Raw genomic sequence first — 9,325 nt, forward strand, 5'->3', positions numbered from 1 at the left:
TATAATATAATAATATAATATAATAATAATTTTATATTTTATATAAAATGTATTAAATTATTTATGTAAAAAAATCATTACTTTAGACAATATTGTAACTTGAATTTTTTAAAACTTATTGTATGAAAGATAAGAAAGATAAGAAACATGATAAGCTATATTTTATCTGTTTATCTCTCTTTTTTTTTTACATTATCAATTATTTACATTATATTTAAAAATATAATTAATATCGAAAATGTATAACAAATATCACATTTAAAATTAATATTTATCTATAAAGAATTTAGACTTATATTTTTCGAATTTATGAAAATAAAATATAAAACAATCTCCGACAATTAAAATTACAATAGATAGTATGATATTGATATTATTACCATTATAACTTTGGTCATTGTAATCACAAGATTTCTATGGATCCGAAGAAATGAAATTCTCTATATATAAATATTAATGTGATAATTTTTATTGAGCCTAAGTTTAATATTGATTGGGGTATTTAAAACTTATTTTAATTCATAAAGAAGTAACTTTTTGATCGACTTAATTATAATTTGATCCATTATACTATTATATTATTAATTATCTATCATCGCAATATATTTATATTAATAAAAAATGATAATCATATACTTGTGCATATGCTATTGACAATAGTATATATATAAGCGAAATTTTATATAATATTATCAATCTTTTTTTGTAAATATCTCGAAAATTAAAATCGAATAATGGTTACATATAAGAAAACATTATTCAAAATTTTCTACAAATATATTTAAAAATCATCGAAATTGAAATTGTCATCTAAATAATTATTATATATATATATATTTTTTTATTTTATTATATTTATATTTCATAGTTATTTTTTAGAGATTAACTCACAAATTACACATAGATTCGTTTGAAAATATTTGAATTTTATTATTAAAATATGTAATATTAATCAATTATTAAGATATTTATGAATGTTATCCAAGTAATTTGTAACTATTAATTTGGATCATTCATTGAGATATTGCTTGATGAATGTTACTTGTTATTTTTTTACTTTTGAATTATTTCCATTTACAAAAAGGAAAAAAGAAAAGAAATAAAACCATTAAAGATTATAACCTGTAATGTACTTTTGGGATATGTCATAGAAATAAATTAATCATTTGCAAACGAGAGTATAATGGTTATCATCAAATAATGTACACAAAAAACATGCATATATTCATATCGCAAATCAATGTTGCTACAAAAGCTTGGCGAAGAAGTTAAAATAATTTTTCTGAAGACATTTTATATGTTTTTTGTTGTTCGACGATGTTCGACGAAGCATTCTAACGAAAAAATCTATTTCGTTTAGATTCGAATATGAATATTTACAAATGATAGAATCTTTTTATATAATCGGGAATCAATGAGAAATTGTCTTTTAATTGATTGACAAACTAGGAAAAAAAATGTATTGCATTTTTTAGTTAAACTGATTACTATTTTAGAAATCAGTTGTCATTTCTGCTATTTGCATTTATATATGTATTTCTCGTCAGAATTTTATAATTAAATAATATATAAAATTATTATAAAATATAATTTTATAATAAATTTATAAGATTCGTATAAATATAAATAATAATAAAATATTATTCATAAAAATTATTCATAAAAAAATCAAATTTAACAATTATATTTTTGATAAAAAATTCTATGATTTAATAATCTTGAACAAAAAAAATATATGTTTTTTAAGCGCACAATTTGTAATTATGAATGTTAAAAAAAATTTTATATTTTCATTTATGTATTGCATAAAAGATAAGAATTTCTGTTTTTTATTTTTCAATATTCAAAATCAAAGTTCTATATCTTTTCTTTTCTTTTTTTCTCTTTTGTCTATCTATCTTTACTTTTTAGATTCCTCTTCTAAAAAAGAGAAGAAAAAAAAGAATTCTTCTCACGATTTTCTCGGCTAAGTTGATCATGAACATATGTTTTTGTTTATGTGTTACAATTTAATGTTTGAATCTTAAGATTCTCGAATCATTTTTCCCATCCTTCTTTCTATTTGTATTCTGATTTTAATAATAGATAGATTTAATATTGTGTATACATCTAGTACATTAATTTTTGTTCTCCTTGTATGACCGTTTGTTATCTTTACTTACTTTAAAAATATAAATCGGTTTAACAATGTTATGTATAGATTACTTTTATGCTTTCTTGACAAATAAAGTTTCTTATGCTTTAAACACGTTGATGTTAATGCCGATTAATTGTGTTTTATTATTTTATTCAATAGAAATTTCTATATTTAATAATTTTAAAAAATGTAATTGAAATTTTTCAAAATTTAAAAATATTTAATTTATATTATAAAAAATAATATTAATTAAATTTGAGTTTTTATTGTTTCTATAAATAGAAAAATTCGAAATGACATATCTTTTTTAATCATATATTAAATAAAATCTTTTTCAATTTTTTTGAAAATATTAAATTTTAAATTATTTCATTTACAATTTAAATTATTTTAATTATTTTAATTATATCATATAGTCACAAATAAAAAATCTCTATAAATAAAAATAATTAAAATTAAATATAATTAAAGTAAAATTTATATACAAATTCACGTTGTTGTTAACTTAGAAAGAAGGAGAATGTTGTTATTATATATTGATATACAATGACCGTGAGAGATCATTTTATCATGTACGAGGATTCCTCGGTCGATATTATTTCTCTTCTCTATTTCAATACATCGCCAATATTAATTATCTTTAATTATTAATTATATTAATTATCGATTTTTGTATGGAAAAATAATTTTTAAGCTAATCCGCATAAATATATGAATGATTTTGAAATAATTGTTATTTTATATAATTATTATAATAAATATATATAAGAACAACACATATTACTATTATTAAAAAATTATATATTTAAAACCATTTCTATAAAATATTAAATTTATTAAATTATTAAATTATATAAATTATATAAAATTAAATATAAATTTATTAAATTATATTTTCAGAATTTTTTATACATATATAATTAATAATATTAAAAAGTATTATTTTTAATTATTTTTTAAATTATTTAATCTCTTAAACAATCCATATTTAAAAAATGGCATTCATTTATTTATCTTTTTAAACTATATGAACATTGATGTATTTCCAAGAATTTTAAAAAATATATTACTAATATCTATTTTTTGATTTTTATAAAGAATTAAAAGTCAACTTGTTTTTCTCTCAACAATTTTAATGAACTTGAGATATATTATAAACTTTATTTTGAATAATTTTTTTCTTTACACATATTTAGCTTAAATTAATTTTTGAATTACAAAAAAATTTTAGTAAAAAATCATTCTATTCGTACAAATATATTTATGATACTATCAAAATTTAAAAACGACTTGCATCTAATATATATGTATGGTGAGTTTATCGAAAATCTAGTTTCTTCTCTTTTCTATAATTCAGAAAAAATAAATTTATTATTCATATTTGTTTTTTACAATTCAAATAATCGGAAGCTGTAAAATTGTACAATAAAATATCTCAACTACGATAAAATATTCCTGAATATTATTAATACATATTTCAGAAAATTGTAAATCAATTATGGAAAAAATTAACTTTATAATTTCAAATACATTTAATATTAATAATTTAATAATGATAATAATTTAATAAATTTAATATTATAAAATTGTTTATAAAAATAATCTTAAATACTTTATTTATTTTTTTTTTAAGAAAATAAGAATAAGTAATATATATTATGAAACTCAATTGAAATATTTTTTATAACAAATTTTAAATTTGAAAGTGATTTAATACCTTTTGGTTTTTTATTAAGTATATCTTAAATATATATATCTATATATTTGCATTCATTTGGGCATTTTATTTCTTATATCTTTTCTATATATATACATAGAATATTACTTAACGAATTACTTAACGAATTATGAATATTTGTCAGGTTTTTCTTCTTTTTTGTGCTAATTGCACGAGTTATATGTAAAGATTTCTGTTGCATATCAAATGGATTTTAGTTTACAAAATATTGACATTCGAGAATAGAAACCCATTAGGAGTTTTATAGAGAGTTCTACTCTTGCTCGATTGCTGTTCAGAGGGCAAGATAAAAAGGAGAAAAGGAATATACAATCAGAATAAGAGAGAATAATCTGCTGAAGAAAAAAGGCATTAATTTTTTCCTTTTTTTTGCTCTCTTTTTTTTTTGTATATCCTTTTTTTCTTTTAGAATTATATTCAATACAAGTTTAAAAGAAAAGTTGAATTTGACGTCAATTTTCATGTTCATTCTATATATACTATATATGTATATATATAATATATGTATATATTAATACACACATGCATAAGATGCTTGGAATTCTAATAAAAAAATAATAATAATGAACAAATAAAAATAGATAAACAATTGCATTATTTATTATTATATATGAAGATATTCTTTAAGTCATTTATTTGACTTTTATAATATCTTTGCAATATCTTTTCGCTAAATTTTATGACAATATTAATTATTGAATATAAATATTCAATTATACAATATAAATATTGAATAATTGTAATTGTCTATATATGCTATTTATTTATATATAACTGTTATAATATATAACTGTTATAATATATAACTTATAAAACTGAAAATATAAAAATTAAATATTTTTAATAATATTTAATTATATTTATTATAACACAAATTAAATTATATTGGAATGATTTTTTTTAATTCATATATGTAGAATTAAAAAGCTTCTTAAATAGCGATTTTAACAATATCTTTTAATATTATTAATTCTTTGATGAATATCTTATGTATATCATATATTTTAACACGTATACATATATGTATATATCTATAATTAATGTATATAATATAATTAATATTATAATTAATATTATATTATATTAATATAATGTACAATATTAATGTATTGTAATTTGAATGTTTTAAAAGGCTATTATTTAAAATTTTTTTAATGCACTATTAATCGAAAATATCTCATCTCGGAAGAAAGTCGTCTTTCATTTTAGTGAAATAAGAACAGATATCCTATTTTCCGTTGATTTTAAACTAATAAAATCAAATGAGCATAAAAGAAAATTATTTTGCAAATGATTATTGATAACTTTTTTTTATTTTACTTTTGACAATAAAAAATTTTCTTTCGTTCTATTAATTATAATAATTTTCAACAATGAATATATCTTTCAATATTTGATATAAATTCTTGCTCTATTAATATAAAATTCTAAAATTCTTTTAAATTTATTGATAGAAATATAATAATTTTAATTATTCTTTTAGATATTTATAAATATTGAATAAATTTAAATAAAATTGAAAATATCTTTATTGAAATATTGTAATTATGTATAGTAATATTATAAGATATTATAATTATTTTATATTTATTATTTTATTTTATTGTAAAATATTTTAAAAAACAAATCATATAATAGATATTACTTTTACAATTTTCAATTATTAATTTATCATAATTTTATATGTTAAAAAGTAAAATTGTTATTTTATAAATATATTCAATAAAAAGCAAATATCCATAAATTTGTGTTTTGTTAAAACTATAAAATGATTGTTTATTCCGTAAATAAGTTTATCAAAATCAGTAATGTAATTTGTGCTACTGAAACAGATTCTAATCAGTAAGTATTCTAAAAGTAAAAATTCTATTATATTATGTTTCATATAAAAATATTTATTGTATTAAAAATTAATACAATTAATATAATTAATATTATAAATTACAAATGTAATAAAAATAATAAAACATGTATAACAATACATATAACAATTTTAAATATGTTAAATTTTTTAATTAAACAAGTAATTTAAGAAAATTGAACAAATAATCGTAATGAATGTGTGAAAATAATCTATTTAAATTTGTATACAATTGGAAATATTAGAACATTTTAAAGTATAAAGTCAAAAAACAGAAATATATTTATTTTTCTCAATTATTAATTTAAATATTTATTTTAAATAAATAAATATTTTCAGTTATTTTACTATTACATGCACATGCACAAAAATTTTGATGTGCATATGATAATATAATATGATGAAAGATAATTTCGAAAAATATAATGCACTCTTTCATATAATTTTCCAAGTTTCAAACATGAATAATAAAGAAACGTCATATCTTTATTCATTTCTTTTATATAATATTATTTAATATAATAGTATTTATATAATATTAATATTAATAGTTAATATAAAAGTCTTTATATAATTTTCCTTCAAGTATCATTATTATTCTAAATGATATATTAAATGAATTATTAGTGGAAGTTTTTAATCAGATTTGGAAATAAAATAAAGCATTTCTTTAACAATAATATTAATTATTATATTACAACTTATTTGTAAAATATATGTATCCTATAATTTTATACAATCAAACAATTATTTCAATTATTATAAGTAAAATAAAAAATATAGAATATTAAACACATATATAATTAAAAATAATAATTAAAAATTTAATAAAATTCTAAAAAATTTTAATGACCGATCGATACGAAATCTGGAGGATTAAGATAAGGAATAAAAGATAAAATATAAAAGAAAAAGATTAGAATAAAAAACTTTCAAATATTATACATTGAATTCCATATTATATATCTTTGTTATAAAATTATGTCAATTGTTTACATGAAAAATTATAAAAATTTATTCTTCCATGGGAATTTTTAAATTCTTGTAAATTCTGATTTTAAAAAAACAATATACAAATGTATATATTTCTATTCAAAACATAATAACAATAATTACACATGTATGAATATTTTTATATATAAATTGATTTTTTTTATTCTCGTTTGTATTTGACATTTAATAAATCAAATATATTTAATTTTTTAAAAATTAGTGATTTTTTATGAAGTAGTGAATTAATATAATCGTGATAAATAAATGGAATATTCTATAGATATTAAAATTTATATGTAGTTAGACGTTATCATCTATTCAATATTTGACATATATAGAATAATAATTATTATTATTAATAATTTTAGACAGTATTTAATTCCATAATACTAGCTGCATATATAGTTTTTAATATATCATATCGAAAGTTTTTTTTATTTAAAAAACTCCAAAAAACATAAATACTCGAAGTTGAAAAAATGTTAAATTTAAAATCTATTTTTCCAAATTTCATATCAATTCGTGATTGAAGCCTTTCATTAAATTAATAGTCAAAGTTATAGTCAGAAATTTTTATCATAAATTCTAATTTCATATGATAAAATATGAAAGTAGAAATATATCGAAATGAATCGAAATGAAATTATATATACGAAATATAAAAATTCGAACATACAAAGTTTTGAAAATTATTTAAAATTTATAATAATAATTTATATATTATATTTAATATAAATTTTATATATTTTAATATAAATTTATATTTATAAATAATTATAGTTATTAATTAATAATTGTAGATTACTAAATAAAAATTAAAAAAATAGCAAAAAATATTATCAAACAAATAATATTTATAGAAAAATAAAAATTAAATAGGTATTCTGAACTTGAGCCGTGATATTTCCGTTTACAGAGAAGTTAGAAGATTCGCGATATCATCGAGATTTTTCCCATCTGGGTATCAAACAAGTTGAAAATGATCGTGCAAAGCACATTGGTTCCCGGGACACGATGGCAAACGGTGTTTGTAGCAGAACGACATTATAAGCGCAGAGAGCAGCAGTGTGTGAATAGCGAGCACGTGCATTTCCCACAGAAAACCAATAGGGGCCTTGGCCAGCTGGGAATATGAACGGTGCGCACAGAATTCTGTCTTTCGATCTTTTGGGGTATACGCGACTTAAAACGAGAATGAAAGCTGTTTGAAAGAACGAACAATGTTCGGGCCTTGGAATGTATCGATAGAAAGGCACAACAAAGCATCCGATTTCCTTTTCTATATCTCGTAATTTTGTGCTTGTAAAATAAGAAAAGACTCTGGTGGAATGGTAGCGACAGGTAAATCGATTTTAGAAGAAAATTAGAAAAAAAATTTAAAAAAAAGATTCGGTTTGATTTCCTGTTTTTTTTTTTATATATATTCTTTCTTATTTGATATAAAATAACAAGAAATAAATTAAAAATAAAAATAAATAACTTCAATTTTTTAATGTTAACAAAATTGTTTTGAATTATATAGAATTAAAATGGTGAATGCTTAAATATTATGGTATATATTATGGGCTATATTATTTTGGTTTATTTCATTTTTTCTTTTTTTTTTTTATTATAATGATATTAATTACTACAATACTTTTACATATTTAGTATTTTAAATAAACTGAGATAGTTGTATCTCAAAGATTACACTTTTCATATTTCTATTTTGCAATTGTTCAAAATGATTTGCAATTTAGATGTTTTTGGAACTTTAATTAATTAATTAAGTGATTTTATAAAATAACTAATTATGATAGTTATTAATTTAATAAATTAATATTAAAATTGATAATTAAAGTTGATAATTGTATGTCTTGAATAATAGTAATTTTAAATTGATGATCTTCTCAAATAATTCAATGATCATGTATAACCAATGTACATTATTGCTGCATCGCGGAAAATAAAGAACGAAATTATAATACAATTGGACAAAAAAATTCAAACATGAATCTAACTTATATGTCTATTTTTTATTTCTGCTCATCATCTATTCATTAATTTATATTTTAATATGATTAAATTAATTAATTAAATTAAATTTAATAACAATTTTTTTTTTAATTTATTTTTTTTTGCATATATGCATTTTTTTTGATAATTATATTAAAATCATAAGAATGCAAATAAATTTAAAAATAAAATTCTTAAGAATTATTTTTCACTAGTAGACATTAAGAGTAATTATTCTAACTAGTAGAGTAACTAAGAATGATTGATATTTTCAACATAATTATCTATTAAAAATAATTTTCGAGAGCATCTCTTGAGAGTTTTATTAAAATATATTTATATTCTAAAATATATAATCTTTATAAAAGTTAATTTTAAAAAATCTTTTTTTACAGTATCTCGGTTTTTATTGAAACGTCTGTAATACGCGACACGCGTTTGTCGTTTTCATCAAACCTAGTTTCAAAAAAACCATCAACAACGGCGGCGATCGGCGTTGGGGTGCAACCCGTGTTATCATCCGGCTATCATAGCACGGTGCCACCCCAGAACGGGGGTGGTGGTTCAACATTTAGTGCCGCGGCGATGGTGGCAGCTGCCA

The 9,325-nt window shown here is 18.8% G+C and overlaps 1 long non-coding RNA gene across 1 annotated transcript in view; it reads left to right on the top strand.

Moving 5' to 3' along the window:
- Nucleotides 1-9,188, top strand: part of LOC116186567 — a 21,974-nt gene extending 12,786 nt beyond the window's left edge. Inside the window, exon 2 of the long non-coding RNA XR_004151588.1 lies at nucleotides 9,120-9,188. This is a non-coding gene — a long non-coding RNA (uncharacterized LOC116186567). The remainder of the gene's footprint in view (nucleotides 1-9,119) is intronic.
- The last annotated feature ends 137 nt before the right edge of the window (nucleotides 9,189-9,325 follow it).

Source organism: Apis dorsata, unplaced genomic scaffold (genome assembly GCF_000469605.1).
Source record: "Apis dorsata unplaced genomic scaffold, Apis dorsata 1.3 scaffold_935, whole genome shotgun sequence".
NCBI classification, from domain to species: domain Eukaryota; kingdom Metazoa; phylum Arthropoda; class Insecta; order Hymenoptera; family Apidae; genus Apis; species Apis dorsata.